We start from the raw sequence: 20,108 nt of genomic DNA on the forward strand, positions 1-20,108 counted from the left end.
AAATCAGTAGCATGCACACAAAAGAAAAAACAGAAGTCACCAGTCTTGATAGAACTGGTTTCTACCAAAAACATGCAGTAAATTATCTGGTTTTTTTTTTTTTTTTCCCCAAAAGTGAATACCAAGGCGAAGCATGAAAGTGTTTTCAAATAACAGATATAATTGCAAAGTATTACATTAAAAGTAAAATCAGTGAAATAAGCAAAGAAGGCTTTGGAAATTTATCTTCCTCTGTCTATTCTCAATCAGATTTGAAAAGTTTCCAGCACTGTGTTCTTCCTTTTAGATGGTGCAGTACCTTGGCAGCTTTTCCTGAAGGCTTTTCATGACCTACCATAATTGCTTTGAAATCTACAGCGATATCTGTGGAATATTCTTAAAAGAATATCACAAAAGTCAGTAATGCAACTATTTTCCCACAGACATGAAAACAAGGACCACATTTTCTGGTGTTTTTGACTGTCAGAGATCTGCCTTTTAGATCTATCATTTTCTTCTTTGCATTTTTTTTTCTAAAAAAAATACATTCCTGCTTAAAAATATAATAGGTCCACCAACTTTCACAACTATATCAATATTTTAAAAGCTACCAAATCTTACACATGCGGAAAAAAAGCAAGTTTAACAATCTTTGCTAATCTCTACTGCAAGATGTATCTATTATTTATGAAGGCAGCAGACAAAGTGAGAGCTGCTTCTGAATGGAATCCTAAATACAACACAGGAGGAGCCCTGGGCAGCTATGCGGCACGGGTTTCTTGATATTAAAACTACAGATCAGTCTTACAGGAGATTAACTCCAAAAGCTAGTCTCCAGAAAACTTGATACTTATTGAGTATGAACTGGATTGAGTTTTGAAAGAGAAGGAAAGAATTAAGATATGATCCTGCTATGCAAGCATCATCTTGCAGTAGCACTGATCGAGTTACAGCAGGTCAGCACTTTCTCCCTCTCATCTCAGTTTTTCTACCTCTCTTTTCTTCATGTGTGTGGGAGGCAAATGACCTTTAGAAGGGTGCTGTGGTGGAGGTCTTTACATGGCAGAAAGGAAACTCCAGGTCTACATGCAACAGCACCTCTAACTTTCCTTCCCTCTGGGTGTGTATCCACTTATTCTGCTGCGTGTGGCTGTAGCCTTAATGCCTGTTAATGCTTGCAAATGACACAACGAGGCCAAACTGCAATTTCCTGAAAGCTGAGTGTAATAGATCTTTAAATACTATTTGTTTCTACTATATCCGATGAAGCTTTCCCATACTGATATTACATATATCAGCAGAAGCAGGGGCTGAGAAGGGTGGGCTCTTTTTCTCATCCATACAGAATCCATTTTTGGATAGCCCACTTCAGAAGACAGGGAGAGCAATGACAAAATTTCATGAGGAAAGCAACGAGAATGATCAAAGCTCAAAAAATAATCACGAGAACACAGACTCTGAGGAAAGGCAGGAGGAACTGAGGTTATTTTGTGTGCAGAAACAGAGAAAGAGGAGTGACAAGATGCCAGCCTTCAAACATGTTTTTTTCAGAGACATCAAGGCCTGGCAGAGACAGGACAGGAAACAGTCTGACCTCCATGTTCACATTGGATAAGACCAGTAAAAATGTGTTAAGGGGGATAATAAAAAAACAACACACATTTTGGGTGTCAGTGAAGATGTTTAATAGTAAGGATAGTGAAACACTAGAGTAGTCCTAGGAAGCAGATCTCTAAGTTCTGGAGATCTTTAAGAGGAAACTTGAGAAGTGCCCGTGAGAAATGGCATAGGTATAGTCCATCCTACTGTGGGAAGTGGGGTGGGCAAGAGGACCTCCTTGAGGTCCCTTCTTGGCTGCTGTTTGCAAGTCCAATGGTATATATAAAGATTTCCAGGGTATTTCATACGGAAATATATTTAAAAAATCTGGGACATAACTCAAACTACTCTTTTTTTTTTTTTTTTTTGTACTGAATTTTCCTTCTTAGTCCCATCAGACACAAAACACTTACAAAACCCTGAAAGCTGAATGAGGGGCCAATGTAGAGACAGCAAGAAGTACCTTGCCACCCCATTGAAAATGGTGGGAGACCTTTCAAAAGGTTGTATGAAAGAAGAGATTGGTGTCAGCCAAAGGAAGAGCAGTTTTATCAATCTGAATGGTATACTACTTTCTTTCTGTGCTATATTATGTAAAAATAATAATAATAATAATAAAAAAAAACGGAGAAGCACAAATGTAATGGAAAATGCTTTCATCTCCCTAAGGTTTAAATATGTTCAAACTTTTTTCAGAACTGGGGAATAGTTTTCCCCAGGGAAACTGTTTTCACCATTTCCTCACCATTTCCCCCTTGTCTCATTTGCTAAAAAAACCCAGTGCTTTGAACTTAAAAGGAATCACACAGAAACGATGATTTTATGAACATAACAAAGAGAATTGCGTCTGATTTTTTTTTCCTTTAGAAGTATGTTCACATTTTCCCTTTTTGAATTTAAGTATGCTATATTCTCCATTTTCCTTTTTAACCACATACAGAAAACACCACCTTTATATATTACATCTACATAAAATATAAGCCTTTTCCATGTAATACAAGCAGAATGTTTCTGTATGTTAAAGCTTTACGGGAATTTAACTTCAGGAGAGTGAGATCTCAAAGGTGAACTGAAAACACAGAGACATTATGCTTTTGTGCCCGTAGTGAGCTAAATGGGGAACGGTGGGTTGCACAAAATATTCTGGAGGGAATGAAAAAAGACACAGGGAAATTCTGTAAGTCTTTGTTTCTTCCTCTTTGCTTTATCTCTTTCTCCTCTTTTTCCCCTATGCTTTCTCCCTGCTCTGTAGCCCTCATGAAGGGTGGAACATGAACATCCGAACATTTGAGACAATGAAAACAGTGACAGGAGATGAGCAAAGGGAACAGTTTTGGCTCAGGCTGGGTTTTGCTGTGTGCAATATCTGCATGGTTTTGCTATGTATTTTTTTTTTTTTTCACCCCCCTAGAGCAGTTCACCTTCAAACAATTCTTGAAAGTGAGTTTCAAATGGCCTTGGGCATTTGGGCTTGAAATTTAGAATGCATTTTGAAAAAGTGAGTATTTTAGCTTCATTGCTAAACACAATTATGCTCTCAAATACACTGGACTTTCCTTCAGAGTTATTTTCATTGTTGTTTGTAATTTACATATCTTTGTCCTTACCTTTTAGATTTGAAGACCAAAAATGTAATGAAGATTTGGAATCATAAAGAAACTGAAGATGATATCTGGTACACCACTCACTTTTTTTTTTCTTTCCTTTTTTTTTTTTTTTGTCACCGTAGGTTGATAGCACTACATGAACTTAGTGTCTTACTTATTATTGCATGAAAAATTCAAATTAAAGAAATCAGACAGTTGTAAATTGCTGGCATATGTAGTAATAAATTAAAGGGAAGACATCAACAGAAATAAAAGCCTGAAATGAATTGGAGTTCTGAAGATGCACTGGGAAACTGAAGAAAGACATCAAAGCCAACAGAAAAAAAAAATAAAAATTAACAACTTAGCAAGGAAAACTGGCTTTTAAGAAAAGACATTGGATTCAGCAATGTGATTCATGGCCCATAGAGGATAAAAATGATGAAGAAGAACAGCAGGGACTGCAATAGAAATGGTTTGAAATGAATATACCATGAAAAGAAGTAGGTACATTCTTTGCCAACAAAACTGATAGCAATTAAGCAATAATACATTCTCAGGAATTGTCTGAAGATGAGATGATTTGCTATTTTATGTTGTTATAGTGGTGCTTACATGTCTGGGAACAAGTGGGCTTTTAAGCTAGTCAGATCACAAGATTTGTGAACCAGTTTTTAGAGCTAAATCACAAAGAATTCCCCAGTAGTTTTTAATACATAGTGTATAGAATCACAGAACCACAGAATGGTTTGGGTCGGAAGGGACCTTAAAGTCCACCCAGCTCCACCCCCCTGCCATGGGCAGGGACACCTCCCACCAGACCAGGTTGCCCAAAGCCCCATCCAGCCTGGCCTTGAGCACCTCCAGGGATGGAGCATCCACAGCTGCTCTGGGCAGCTTGTGCCAGGGCCTCACCACCCTCTGAGTAAAGAATTTCTTCCTTATATCTAATCTAAATCTACTCTTTTTTACTTTAAAACAATTACCCCTTGTCCTATCACTACACTTCCTGACAAAAAGTCCCTCCCCAGCATTCCTGCAGGCCTCCTTTAGGCACTGGAAGGCCATTGTTAGGTCTCCATAGAGCCTTCTCTTCTCCAGGCTGAACAACCCCAACCCTCTCAGTCTGTCTTTGTAGGAGAGGTGCTCCAGCCCTCTGAGCATTTTCTAACCCTCCTTTGAACTCATACTAACAGATCCATGACCTTCTTGTGCTGGGGGCCCCAGAGCTGAACACAGCACTCCAAGTGGGGTCCCACAAGGAGCAGAGTAGAGGAGGAGAATCACCTCCCTCACCCTGCTGTCCATGCTTCCTTTGATGCAGCCCAGGATATGGTTGGCTTTCCGGGCTGCAAGCACACATTGCTGGCTCATCAACCAGAACCCCCAGGTCCTTATCTGTAGGGCTGCTCTCAATTCATTCCCCACCCAGCCTGTATTTGTGTTTGGAGTTGCCCCAACCCAGCAGCAGGACCTTGCACTTGGCCTTATTGAACTTCAGGAGGTTCACACAGGCCCACCCCTGAAGCCTTGCTGAGGGTGCACTCGATCCTATTGTCCATGTCACCTACAGATGTTAAACAGTGTTGGACCCAGTACTAGCCCCTGAGGAACACCACTCGTTACTGATCTCCACCTGGACTTCATACCATTGACTGCAACTCTTTGAGTGCGACCATTCAGCCAATTCCTTACCCACTGTCCATCTGTCAAATCCTGTCTCTGCAATTTAGAGGCGAGGATATCATGCAAAACAGTGTCAAATGCTTTGCACTAGTCCAGGTAGTCCAGTTACACAAGTTTCACAAAAAATTGCACACCAATTGCACAAGTCCACAGGTCTAGTTATATGACAGCCAGGTGAATCAGAAAAAAATGAGTGTAAGGCATTAGTAGGATGATGTCAGGGATTATCTTGTAACCCTTACTTATGCTTTTAGTCCCATTAACATTATGGAGTGCAAGTATCGATAGTGTGTTTGAATGACTCTCATACATCATACATTAAACCAAAAGCTCTTTCTCAGGTCGTACTGCAGTGTGCTCTCCTGTGTGGATTTGGACTCTTGTCCAATTCCAACAACTGTGATTGTCACTGTAGTGATGTATAAGGTGAGGGCTAACTTCAAAATACATGTATCATCAGCAGGAAACCCTGCACAAGCTTGTGAGGCTGATTCTGATCCCACTTAGCCTAGTTTTATTTAATGTATTTCTGCGGAGTTACTCCTGGTTTGCTGCCTTATAAGGGAGATCAAACCCAATATGACTCAGCCCCTAGCATGCCAATCTATTCTAAGACTATAATAACAACTTCCACAAAGAAAGCCTATTTTCCTAATATGCAAAAAGACAAAAAAAAAGATTAGGAGAAGTGCTTCTTTAGAGACACTTGTTCCACTTTTTCTGGCTTTTGAACTGGATATGTCTACATAGAATATAAATATTTACTCAAGATAGATTTGACTATGAGATACCTGTGTTAATTTTAATAAGATACAACAGCACAGGCTAGCAACTAGAGTACAAGCAGCCTGAGTACACATAGTAGTCATCTGCAAATGCCACTACTTCTCGTTACACTTGCTAACTAGCTTAATGTTAGTCTGGATGTGTTTACCCATTCCAAAATCATTTTTCCTGAAGAGTAGCATGGCACACAGAAGCGCACATGAAGAGAATGTTCAAGTACAAGGGCTGCAATTGTCTGTTTCTTGGAGTCAATGGAAAACAGCTCTTTCTGAATGGTCCCCCGATAAGGAGAGAGAATGACTTCTTGCTCGAGGAAAGCATTCCCAGTACACCATTATCCTCACAATATGTCCCAGAGAAGCATTAGTTTATTACCCCAAGTTTGATGGCAAATACACATTGTTTGAAGTATTTTATTCTTGTAAAAGATAATCAGAAATACAAGCTATAAAACGACTTCCACAGTGGCTCCTGCTGTGGGACTACACCCAGAAAATGTCTTAGGTATAAAACTTTACCTATATGGGACAGGTTTTGCTCAATTGACTGTTCATACCGCATGCATTTCACAGCAGTATGTCCTGTAACTGCAGTGTGCTCTACAAGGTCATGCTATTTGCATTGCACGCTGCTTTTAGCAGTAAAAGACACTTTGAACATTAGAAGATGCTCATCTATTCACGTAAGAAGTCATTCTAAAAGTAATACTTTATCCTGTAGAATATTAATCAAGTTAAGTGTATGTATATTTTCTCTTCTGAAAGGATTATTGCAGCTATTGCCTTAAGGAGTCACTAAGGCCACTGCTCCTTTCACTCAAATTCCTTACTGAAATGTACATCTTTTGGAAGGCCTGAAAGAAGCAAGACTATGCATAATAGGCAAGTAAAGGAGATTTCGGGAATACATAGAGGACCAGCCATCATAAATTTATACTTTGCTTTTCCTCTATTGCTTCCCTTTTTGAGCTGAGGGATGATGAGTAAAACCTCAGCTTCACTGAAAAAAGAATTTTAAACATTTTTAAAAATATGTGGGTAGTTTCAATTGGATCTTTTTGGTCAGACATAGGAAAAAATGGCAAGTGCACCATGATGATTACTTAAAACTTGGATAAGAACACCATCCACTTCTAGCCCCAGGCTGCCTAAACTGTGAGCTGCAGGTCAAACAAAGGGTACAGTTTTATAGTGTTGCTTTTAGAGGCCTTATTTCTGCTGTGTGTCTGTGGCTTTTTAATGAGCTTTGTGGACAAGCAAAAATTTCAAAATTATTTCCTCCTCATTCGGCATTTTCAGTCTCTGGTCTGTTTTTGCTTAAGTTCTTCTTTTCTGCATTTCACCACAGGGTCTCGGAGTAAGATCCCTAGGTTGAAATCATAAAAGCTAGTAGCATTGTTGAACTCTTCTCCAGGACTTCTAGGTTTTTCCCTAGACAAAATGTAGGAGTAAGAACTTGCCTGGAGTCACCTGCCCAGTGCCATAGGGTCTTTTCTGTGTAGCTCCACTGGTAGCTGCTCCTCAGAGTGGCACTGGCACTATCCTGCTGCTGTTGTGGTGCCTCCAACAGGGATGTGATGAATGGGAGGAAGTGTAGAAAGCAGCAAAAACATGAGGAGTAAGGGTGGAAGATCCTGAAGGTTGGAGGTGTGTCCTTATGATTTCTTGGATCACCTCCCCTGACCACTGGTGAAGTTACTGGGGCTCCTGAGTGTGATACAAGGCGTGATTAGCCAAGTTCATTGCATAACTGTGTCTGGAAAGTGGTAACTAATAGTTCACCAAAACTGTACAGAGGTATGCAGTAGGGTAGGACAGAGGCTTCTCTCGGTCTGGTACTATTTAATGTTCCCATTAACATCTCAAATGATGAAACGGGTTATTAAATTTGCAGACAGCGCCATTTGTGGGGTGACCATGAGTTCACTGGAAGAGAGGATGAGACTTTAAACACAATATTGAGATTCTGGAGATACAGAAGAAAAAAGAATAAAGAAGCTAAGTGTCAAGAGCTCCAGTCAGACAAGAAGAAATGGGTTTCAACTGAAGCACGAAGGAATTTTTCTCAATCAGATATTCAAAAACACTTCTAATGATGACATCTTTTCACACATGGTGCAAAAGGGTTCTGCTGGCCAAAGGCTTAAAATGACAGAGAAGATATCAGGAGAACTATTCAAGTGTCTGGCTTAGACCTTCCATGTCTTCGTCTTCCTCTTTCCTCCATACTCCTTTTGAGGATGCAGCCAGGCAGTGTCACAGCCAGTGTTAGTCTCCCCAGAGAACCTTGTCCCAGCCTGGCTCAGATGTACTGCACTGAAACAGGGAGACAGACTCTTCTCTGTAATTCGTTGTGTAAGTTTTCCACATGCAGAGGTTTTGACATCTGAGCAAAATTTAAGAACTATGCCTTAGGATTTTGCCCCTTTTTTTTCTGTCCTTTAGTTTAGAAGCTTTGACAGTGACTGAGCTACTGCTGGTCACGTTCAGCTGAGACATTCCCAGTCTACCAGCTACCATGGGACTGCTGGAGGCTGGGCACAGACCTACAGGTCATGGGAAGTGGTTCAGGTAACAGTTTCTCTTCCCTCCAGCTTTTCCATTAAAAGCTTGATTGTTGTGTGTTATACCATGTCTGTTGAGTAGTCTAAGTAATGTTTTGATTTGAGGGCTTGCCTGAATAGAGGGAATGCTGTGTCTTCTGTGATGAGGCTCAGTAGTTCTAGGGTCTAATGTTCTTGGCATGGTAGATGAAAAAATATTATTTAGAGGTCCAAGCCTGAAGAGAGAAAAATAGGAACAATAACGTTTTTGGACTCTTCATGACTATAGCATGTGAGTTATTTGGTGACATGGTCTCCTGGCTTACTCCCAGATTCCTCTGGGAATTGCCACATGCCTACACACACAGGCAAGAGCAGGACAGGTCCCTCATCCCATCTGGCTTTTGCCATGTCCTTGTGTGCCCTGACCTCATAATTCTTGGTTTATCCCTGAGCACACATGGGATGGGAAGACAGGAGGGGAGCCCACAGGCCTTGCTAGGGCTAGACCCTAGACCTTGAAGAGGAGGACTCTTAGCCCTAGACCTTGGTGAGGAGCAGCGTTGCCTCCCAGGTACGGCAAGGACAGCCCTGCACTGGAGGAGGGAGTGGAAGAGGACGAGGACATTGCTTGCAGAGGCTTCCCCCCCCCCCCACCTCCCCCAGGCTTCAGCCAGCAAGCTGAAGGGCCACTGGGAGAGGTGAAGGTCCTGAGGTTGCTCTGTACGACCCTGGCCTACCTTGGGGTGTAGGGCCTACAGGGTGGATATGGGGCTGGAGATGGCTGAAGCAGCCAGCCAGAGCACTGCCCTGTGTACCCTGTGCATTTGTCTGCAGCTATTCCTGAGCTAAATAAAAATAGCATGTGTGTCGTCTAACATCCTGGTATTTATATTGCACAAGGCAGAGCTTAACATCTTCATTAACCTGAGTAAATAATTAAAATTGTCCCCAGCACTTCAAAGGAAAAAGCATTAAACAATTACCTTGGTGCATGGGAACAAGATTAAGATAAAAAATATGAATCTACTTATGTGCATCAGTGTTTGTTGCTATTGTTATCTTGTCTGTCCCTTGCTAACTGAAGGGAACATTTTTTCCTTCTTCTAAGTCTATATGGTTTTATGTTTATTACATCTTGTCACCTTGTGGCACATACAGCTAGATTTGCTAGAATTAGATGTTGATATTAATAATTACTTGTCTGAACTAAATGAAGGTGCTAATGAAGTCAAGGACCCTCTGGGGGTAGGGTCTGGGATTACATTCTGATGCAGGCATATCTGAATTTTTGGGAAGAAAGCTAACACTATCTCCACAAAAACACTTCTATTGAGTGATAATACACCATATCATCTCCTCTAGCAAATAGTAACAAGTGCTACAAAGTAGCAAGCAATTTGTGAAACACTGAGGAAGAAAAATAAAATTGCTGCGAACTACCCAAAGGCTATGGAGCTTAACTCAGCGTGTGGCTGAACTGAAGGCAGAGCTGTTTTAAATAATTGATAGTGCTGTAAATGTACATGATGCGGTACAGGAAGAGGTCAGTGCCTAACACACAATAAGCCCTCGCCCTGAAGGTTTGATGGTCTGATAGAGCAAATGGAGGAAAGCCTCAGAACCTCTTTGGAGGAAAGGGATGCAGACAGCAGCATGGCCTGTGGAGCATAGACGCCTCAGGGAGCATGGGGGTGCACATTCAGAGAAGAGGCCTGCAGCTAGAAACAAGTGAGCGGGATTGGCAGAAGGTCAGATGTAATTTGGAGGAGGCAACCAGACAATTCAGAGCTGTGCCATTTTAAGCAGGCTGACTAAGACGCTTCGGTGATTCAGCGGCGATGCTGGCACGCCAGCAGAGCGTTGGGAACTTGTGTGAAACAGGATGGGTTACTCTGAACCTAAGGTCTGGCGTGAGCTGTGCTGACAGAGAACCCTGCCGCTGAGACTTCCTCCGCTCAGATGTAGGGGGGTTACGAAAGTGGGTGGATGGCTCTGAAGATGACACTCTGATAATCTGAAGTATTAGGATGTAGGGAATAGTATGATGTGGGAGCAAGTGGGTAGGATATTTCCCACCACATTACCTCCAGATGATGTTCAGTACAACCTGTGCGACCTAGTCCAGAGGGAAATGGCAACACTCAGAAAGCTCCCGTAAAATCACCATATTCTTCTGGAACAATGTAGATGTGGCTCCTGTCATTGCCATCACCCAACACGTGTATTGCCCTTGGGCAGCGCCACATTTCTGCAGAGCCTTCTTCTCTACCCTTGAGGGCAAGAATTTGGTCCAGAGTGTGCTGAATCTGAACTAGAGAGATATTTTTATTTTTGTTTTTGTTTTTAACTCTTGATTTTCCCTCCTCCCTCTGATCTCTCTTCTGCTGGCTTTCACAGCATGAGACACCTCCTGACTGTATCGAAGCCTCAGGGGGCAGGGAGACTGGTGCCAGTGAGACAGCTGGTTGCTATTACATTATTTACTCCTTACCCTGAAACACAAAAATAATAATGAAATGAATGTTACTTGAAAGATGGAGAAAACTGCAAGCAAAGATTTTTTTTTTTAGACTTGACAGGTTCATCTCTAATGTATTTGCATCTTAACATCTGTCTATGTGTAAAGAATTTTCATGCATTTAGTTGCACAGAATCAAATCCTCAATATAACACTCAACAACTGCCACAAACATTTTCTGATTCAGCGAGCTTATACTATGTTAAGTAATTTATCAATATTTTAAGATTTTTATTTCTCATAAAAAAACTTATCCTTTCCCCCATTTAGCAGAGATTTTTTGAGGATAGGTCCTAACACCAATTTTTAAACAGAATTCCCCATTGCTCTTCCATAGCATCCCAGTTCTGAAAAGTGGCATGATACCGCCATATGTTGGCTTCTTAAAAATGTTGTATTTAACCAAGCAACAAGAAGTCAATTTTATGATACAGAACAAATGTAAAGACATATGGTGAGTAGACCTGCCTGGGGAACACCAAACTTTCTGGTTTTCAGAACAAAAATGCCTCAGTATTTTCACTGCCTACTCCAGGCTCTGCTTCCAAGAGAGCCTGTAAAATCAAGAAGACATATGGGCCAGGATTCATCTCACCTAGCTTGAGTCATCGGCAATTCAAACATCTACATTTCAGCTAGACACCTGGTCCTCTGATGGCGTATAGTCCTCTGCAGGTTCATCTAATAATCTGTATCTTGCAATTGCAGGCCTCCCTGTTTTGGAAACATTCATATTACTTCTTGAACTTTGCAAAATGAAATATTCGTAGCATGAGCCGACTTTGGAAAAGCCTGGAAAATGTATTTACAAAGTATGTTATGTCTTTGCCAGTATAACATTTTATGACATAAATGCAGTTGCTAAATTAGAAACACTCTATTCTGTTCAAATGTCACAACAGTTTCTATACTTGATCATCATTCTTTTGAGTGCATGCAGACATGCACATTGTTTTGCTGCTGTTGTTCTTCTTCTGATGGTGACGGAAGTCTAGCATTCTTGGTAAAGAGGAATGAAGGACTTGTCTGTAGCCAAAAATAACTAATGAGGAAGCAAGGAGGAGGTTGATAATACTTTCCCCCTGCAGGGAACCATCACAGGCACAACAGTGTCTTAAGCTGATGTCCCTTGCTATATAGAACTGCTTAGCTCTCCCAATTCCCCTTGGCTTCTCTTCTTTAAGGTCCACCTACCTAGTTTTTAGTTTCTCAGACAATGAGGAAATGCTAGGTGCTGTGCCTTTCCCCCCCAAGAGCCTTCAGTGTGTTCTGTGTTCTGAAATTGTATTTCAGCAGATCAGGGAGGAAGAAGCCACAATATTGATTTGGAAAACTGCATTACATTAATCGCAGCTCCTCTCTTTGGGGTTTAATTATAAAAAGCAGTCATGAATGCAGATCTGCTTTTGTGTCTGCTAAAAACTAAAACTTCACTGAAAGCAGAATTAAAGCCCTGATTGCTTGGATGGACAGTGGAATATCCATTTAGAACTACACTTCTTGTACCAAGAGTAAGGACTTCTATAAAACAAATGCAAATACAAAATGTTACACTTTCAAATAAACTATATATCAACAAATTTTAATAGTTAATCAAGAAAGTTCAGGGAGATTAAAACATCTCCACCTGGGAAAGCATGTGCTGAAGGTGCAAAGATAAGGCACACACCTGCTAGTTTTTCCGCATGCTTCCCACTACCTCAGTAGGATGTTGGTAAGAAGAACATGGGTGAGGAGTCTAGATTGTGTGTATGTTCCCTGAACTGCACTTTCTTACAGATAGCTTTGTATAAAACTGCCTAAATGGTTTATGGAGTCATGCGATAGCCATCATCAGCATCAAGAAACCCACCACATTAGGAGTGGCCTGTCTAATGATTTTTGCATTTACTTGGAGTCAGAAGTATGAAACTCAGTAGAGGTTCAATATCAGTAGATTTTTTTTTGTTCCCATTAAAAACATCCTTAATATTCCTTTTCAACTCTAGCTGAAACTTCAGGGTTTTGAAGTCAGGAAACAGTCCACAATCTATCTACAAACAACATATACTAACATATAAACTAAATAAGCATAAGGAAATGACTATACAACAGCCCTGGAACATATGGATAGAATGATTATCTAGCAGGTTATTTTTAAGTTTGAAAAACCTTTATTTGTCCCTAAAGTTCCAAGTTGTTCAGAGGAACATTTTCTGATGTTGCCAGCTTGATAGTCTGCTCTTTCTTCTGGACAATCCATGTGACACTCAGAAATGTGTACTCATGAGTAATGAAATTGCCTGCTGACTACATCTGACACACATGATTCTTCAACATAACAAATTCAGCAATAAAAATACAGCAAAGCAAGTAAAAATTACACAACGAACTCATCAGCTCCAAATATGAATCATTCAGATTTAGTAAGGAAAAGAAACATTTAATTGTTTCCCAAAGTATCAGCTACAAATAAAACACAAATGTAAATATTTATTTGAAATACAGTGGCTTTTCTAGCAGCTAAGTCAAGGCACTCCCAAATGCAGGGAAAATTTTGATCTCGGTTTGCAGTGACATTATTGCTGAAGTCACTGGGAGTCCTGCAGGGGAAAAAAACAGGCTTTTTACTCTGTTAAACAAGTGTGAGCTGCACCTCTCCAAAGGTGGAGGGCGTAACAAAGAAACTAGAAAATAGTAGTTTCTACAAAGAAAAAAGTCAGCAGATCATCTCCTACAGGAAAGGCCTATATAAGATTGATGTGAGGCCTTCTGGCTAATACCTTTGGAAGAAATATGTGTGACAGACAGAGGTACCAATAACCCTCTCCTATCCCAGCAAAAAAGGAAAAAAAAGGGGGTGGGGGTGGGGGGGGGTGGGGGGAAGGAAATAAAAGCAAAGCTTGAACAAGCTGTGAGGAGAGCCTAGCACGAAGATCTATTCTTGGACTCATGGGCAGCAAAATGGTGGCTGGTTGTTTGGTAAACCTCTGGGCATGAAAAGGGTCTTCTTAAGGTCCTGTTTCCATGGGCAAGAAACCTGGGGCCCACTACAAGGCTTCTTGTCAAGTCAGCAAATAAGACATGTAACTCTGTGTAATGGCTCTGTTCAAAAAGTCATAAGAATAATCAATCGGGTCATTGCTTAATATTTCAGTGAAGATAGCCGCAGACCACATGGGACAGTAATAATGCAATGCCTGCTCATAGCTTCTGTCATTCAAGTATCTAAATGACTTTCTCAGAAATTATATAAGCCTCTCAGCAGATTGGTATTATTATTTAAAAGACGAACATGGCAATGTGCATGTGTGCTAGGTGAGTTGTACAATCTCTTAAACAGCCATTTCAAAGACAGACCCAGAACATGACCCAGCAGTTCTTAATCCCAGTCCCATGTTGGACCAGCTGGACCATTCTCATTCTTATTTCTGTTCTCATTCCTGTTCTCATTCTCATTCTCCACAATGAATAATTCAGCTGATTGTCGATCTTGCATAGCAGTGTTTTCAAAAATGTACACGTAAAATTCTGTGCTGCATTTCCAGGATATACAATATACATACCACAGGCCTGGGGGCACTCTCCTGATTTCATGATAGCACCTGGGACTTTTCAAGCATATTGAAACCTAAGCCCAATTCTTTTATGGACAACATAACCCAGAGACACTCTTGTCCCTGGTGCTTTTCATTTCCTCATCAGTGCCCTTCCTAGCGTTTCCTGCTGGCAGTTGTTGGTGTAAGTGTCCAGGTTTTTCTACTGTCTTCAGCAGTGCTTGAACCAAAGGAATATTTGCTGCTGTCAGTTTTGTAAACCTCTTTCACTGTGATGTCAATCCTGTATTTGGCATAATGGGACTGAAATATGGTGAAGGATCTTGGTGTCACCTACATTTGAATCTTGAGTTTTCTTTCAGATATTTGTAGGTTCTACATAAAACATAAAGCACAGTCAAAAACCATGAAATGGTTAAACCGTTTAAAAACACTACTCTTTGAAATGTTCTGTCTCCTGTAGTTAAAGCAATGTTAGCTATATATGAGCACTTAGCTGCAGAACTGTGGAAGTGGACTTCTTTATGAGCCACTGAATGTACACTTCCCTGACTGTTCATAAACCCCCCATGTGGTGGACTAATGGGATAGAGGTTGCAGTCATATCCCCATAACTGTGGAACAGGAGATTAAAAAGGGAGCTATGGAACTTCAATCTGCATAGTATGGTTTTTAATAGGGGACAAATACACTGTTGATGTAGGTGACTTATCATGAATATTCACATTGTATGTTGATCCAAATAGCACAATTTCAGATGAAATACAGTAAACTGCATGTTTCTGGCCCATCAGTATAGTTTACAATAGTTAAAAATATTTGTGCACTGCACAGATGATAGAGATCAGTCCAAAAGAATCATGAAGGAATAAATTTTAATGATAATTTGGGAAATTTTGATTGCACATTCCACACTGTTTTAAGGTGAATATAATAAGCAGAAGGTTGAAGAGAGAAAGGGTCAACAATATTTGAGTGTAAGGTAGCAACACCACAGTGGTATATATTTTTCTGATATCTATCTGTGCCTTAACTTCAACACATATCTCTTCAGGATAGGATCTTACCTCAGTCCTACCCTCCTCACTCTGAAGACTGGCTCAGAGCAGTGACAGCCCTTGGCAATGGGTAGAAAATTTGTTTCTGAGAGAGGGGTAGGAACACGGTGTCCCTAGTGTAAAAAGGTAAGGTTGTCTCTTCTTTGCAGCTCTGGTTCCCTCCTACTTGCACATCTAATGGTCTGGGATGTGCAAAGAAAAAACCTGGACGCCTTGCAAAGAAAGTGCTCAGGCTGGCAGAGTCAAATCCAGGCAAATGTCACGTCTGACTTTATGGTTGTTTCTGGAGCAGACAGAATGCAGAATACTGATGACTCTGACACAAGTTTTGCTTTATAAAAGGCAATAGAGATAATCATCAGAAGAATTATGCAAAACTCACTAAAACTTCCAGGAATTTACAAGTAGGTACTGGGAAATATTCAAGTAGCAATTGATTGGATTGCAAGTGCCTGTCCTTCCTTTTAATCTAAACAAAGCAGAGAACAAGCACCAAGAGACCATGAGAAAAGTGGTTACACTGATATAAAAAGCTGCAGCTGAAGCCAGAAGTGGATGTTAAATGTTAGCAAACACAAAGAGTGTGGTAAGGAAGAACTATAAAAATAAGTGCAAACAAGCCAAAGTGTAAGTGGAGGAATAAACTTTACACTCAAAGCGTATAAAATTCTTCACTAACTTCAGAAGGTACATCCAATATCTTCTTACTGAATCGTAAGCAAAAAAAACTTTGAAAAACAGTGTGCATGTTTATAATGTTTCTATGATGTCTGTTTCCTCAGCATTTATCTATCCATTTGTTTCCATTTCAGCTTTTTAGTTATATTCAACTTGTGGCAAGTCAAAAGAAGGGGGGCTTTCAGTTGTCAGGCAGCGTGTGTAATGCTCTAGGGGAGTTCTTCTGTGGGTACCTTCCCTCCATGCCAGCTTGGGGATGGTGGGGAGAAGCATGGCCTATCCTCATCCCATCCTACCATATCCTCCAGGGCTGAGAAGCTGAATCCTGCCTTTCACCAGATCGCTGCATCAGTGCTCATTGCCTCTTGCTAGCTTTTGCCTCCACATTCTGTCTTAAGCCACCCCCAACACTTGGGAGATCTCTGTAAACATCAGCAAAGCTGCCCCACGATTTTTCTTCAGTCCTTCCTTAAAACTCTCCTTTTGCCACAGTGCCTCTATGAGTTCAAGTGAAACCTATTAGACTAACAAATATTTGTTTCATTACTTCCTAGGACTTGCTCTCCTCTCTGTTTTTCTGCTTATCTGCCACATATTTTCCTAACCTTAAGCTGTAAGTTTTTATGGCCGGGACTGTATTTGCATTTGGTGTCCAAGCAAGGCCTAGTACAGAGAGTACCATTCCTGGCCGTCTTTGGGCTTTCCAGAACGATACAAATCATCTGTGGCAGTTGTTCACATATTAAGTTAAATTTAGGTCTAAGGATTTAGATCTACCCCTAGAAACATCCCTAAGGTCAAGGCCAATGTCCTTGACCAACGGCATTTAGGCTCCTAACTCCTATTTAAGTGTCCAATACACCCCAAGTCCAATAGGAAGGAAGGCTCTCAGATGTGAGTTACCTTTAAAAATTGTTACTCCCTGGTCACTCAGGCAGAGTACAGTCAGGCAGTAACTTGAGGATTTATATTACTGTCATGAATGGATAATACACAGCTTTCCTAAAAGACCAAGAAGCTGCGTAGCTACATTTCAGCCCTTGTGCTAAAAGGGTACACTTGCCCTTCTTCATAGCATATGCCTACAGAAGAAGCCAAAACACTGGCTGTGGTTGCTTCATCAGTACTTCTGTAACCCGGCTTTGGATTCAGAAAAGCATTTGAGTCATAGAAGTCAGCAGCTGCAGAAACTGTGGTGCCTTGTGGGCAGAAGACAACAGCAAAACAAAACTGTGGGTGAGGGAGGGTGGGAAGTAGAAGCAGGATATGGTCACCAGGGAAAGGACTCAGTACATCCTCACCAAGCACCGCATAGGCTGAGCAGGTTTTGGTGGATGGGCAGAGTTTCTGTCAACACCACAGGCTCTAATGCTATCATCCACCCTGTTTATCAGATGTTTCACACTAATATAACATAACCATCCTTAGATCAAACACACACAGCTGAGTGGCTTTGCTAAAAGGGAAGAGGTCCAGCTGGTGCAGTTTCCTTCTGAATTATGGCTGTGGTGGGGAAGCGTCTCAGACATTTCTAATAACAAAAGTTGTGAATCTCCACACTAGCAATCCATCTACAAACAAGGACATAACCGAGCCGTGAAACTACTCAATTAAAGTATATCAGCCATATTTATCGACCTGCCTGATCAGGTCACTGAGAGCCGCTTTAGAGACACTGCACACACTGCGTTAGGCTAGCAGCAGCACCTGCAGCCAAGCCCTGCCAGCTATGAAACCAGGGGGTCAGATTTCCCAGGTGAAAACAAAGACTTTCCAGATTACTAGACCACTTGCAAAGATAAGACCTGTGCTTTTTGTATGCACAAATTCACGATTGAAACCTGACCCTTGAAATATTGCTGTTCCTTGTTATCTGAGGGGCTGGGTGTAAAGCAAATAGAAATAAGACGGTATCTAAGACTGCCTGGTTCTAGCTAATATTTTTCTGGTTTAGGTTAAGCTTTGTGGGCATATCAGCTGCTTTCCATTCAGGATGAATATACAAAAAGCCACCAGCTGTGCTGCAGGAGTGCTGTCTCCAGTGCTGCCAGGCCATGTCCCCTCAATCCTGGCCTGACTTCCCGGCCCCACCTTGGTCCCGGGCAGCAGCATGGGACTAAGACTGCCTTGTCTGATGGCAGCTATATGCTCAAGGAAGCAGAACTAGTTGGATCTTTGTAAATAGAGAACTCTTGTAACTACAAATGTCTGGTTTGGTCAGGAATTTCTCCGAAAAGACAATGAATGGGACACTGAATTTTGTCCTATTTAGGGTCAAGAAAGCTATGCAAAGCACGTGACTGATTTCACCGCGGTGCCGAACATGCGTGTCAACAAGAATGCAAGAGGTGCCTGTCTCGATGGGAGCCCTCATTCTTTGTCTCACAAAGCCCTTGTTTTGTACAGGCTCTCAGGCCAAAGGGATTTTCTCTTTTGCAATCTGATCCTTAGCTAGAAGCTTGGCATGGAAACCTCCTCATCACACAGCACAGGACGACGAGGCACCAGAACAATGGAGCTTTGTCACCAGTCTGCCCTCACCGAAGAAACTGAGACCACCCCCAGCTCTCTGCCTAGCATGGCTAAGAGCTGGTTAACAGCTCATGCCATAAAGAGGTGGAGCCTTACAAAGTATGAAACAGAGGCAGGGACCAATCTTGAGGTTGGTCCCTCAACATCCCCTTTCCCAATTTGGTTCGATTACCAAGAAGTCATACCTCCTTTTCTTTGCATGTTTTCCTATGGAAGTTCATGATGTTTTGCCCAAATCTGGTAGTTTCACATGTTGCTCTGTAGAAAAAAAAAATAAAAAAATTGACAAATCAGCTCTTTTTTTTTTTTTTTTTTTTTTTTTTCCCCAGCTGGAAGTGACTTTTATATTTTCATATATTCACCTTACAAACTCCCACATTACTGGGGGTCTTTTCAGGGATTTGCTGATGCTATAGAAGCAAGTATAAGAACTACAGAAGCAATTGCATTAGTTCTTCAATGCCTTCCCCCACATTTTTATGTTTAGTGAATGGACTTCTTTCAAATCATGCTATGGGTGTTTTCAAAAACTTCTGGGAGCTGGGAGAAAGAGTAGGTCAGCAATAAGTAGCAGCACTGGATATGACAATGCTTGTCTGTTGTATTGGCAGATCGTTCTGAGATGCAAACCAGAAGCAGCAGATGCTCTGTTGACAGCTGTCCCCAGGATGCTTGGAGCCAAAGGAGTTCAGAGGAGGAGGGACAGGCAGGTAGAGGATGAAAGAAGGTCTGAGCCACTCAGTCAGGCAGTAATAAAAGAGAAAAAGGGGGATATTACCATGTCACTGCTGCTGCCTATAGTATTTTATACCCCCCGACTTGGTGGCTGCAAGTACAAGGGAGCCTGCTGGACTCTGAGCTGCTGCTGAGCAATTCTTAGTAGTTATTTACTGCACAGTGTATTAGCTGGATTAAGGCATTGGACAGAGATTTGTATGGGGCATTGTGTCAGAAGACTATTTTTAAAAAATTGGTCTAATTATGTTGATGTTAACTCCAGAGGAACTCATTTCTGCAATTTTTGTTCAGGGCAATGGCCATAACTCTAGGTGAGAATTTTGCTTACAGCCTTAGGCCAGATTTGCAAAAGTATTTGGGTACTGAAAGATAGAGATAGACTGCTACCAGGGTATTCATTCTTTTTTTCCTGCTTCATAAAATTCTTCTTGGCACAAGTCTGATTTGTTTGGCTCTCATACATCTTGGAAATCTGGCACTGTGTGGGTAATCAGGATGTGAAAATAATGGGAGGTCAGACAAAAAAAAGTGAGGCTGTTTTTTACTGTATCAGGTCTGGCATGCTATTAAGCTGTTATTACAACAAAGTCAGAATCTCTCACAAGGTGAGAGCAGAAACAAAAAAAAATCTCAAAAAAAAAAAAAAAAAGAAAATGAAGAAATACAGAAAGTCTACTTTTAAACCCCTTGTCATGTAGATTTAGATGATTTACTTTTGCATTCACTTTTTTTTTTTTTTTTTAACCTTTTCTCTAGAGAATTATTAGATGAGTGTAGAATTGTAAATTGAGCACATACATCTTTCTACACACTTGCAGAAGGAGAGATCTGAAATAACATCGCCGACATCCTTAAAGCTGGTAAGGA

The sequence above is a fragment of the Aythya ferina genome, assembly GCF_964211825.1.
Source record: "Aythya ferina genome assembly, chromosome: 1".
NCBI classification, from domain to species: Eukaryota; Metazoa; Chordata; class Aves; order Anseriformes; family Anatidae; genus Aythya; species Aythya ferina.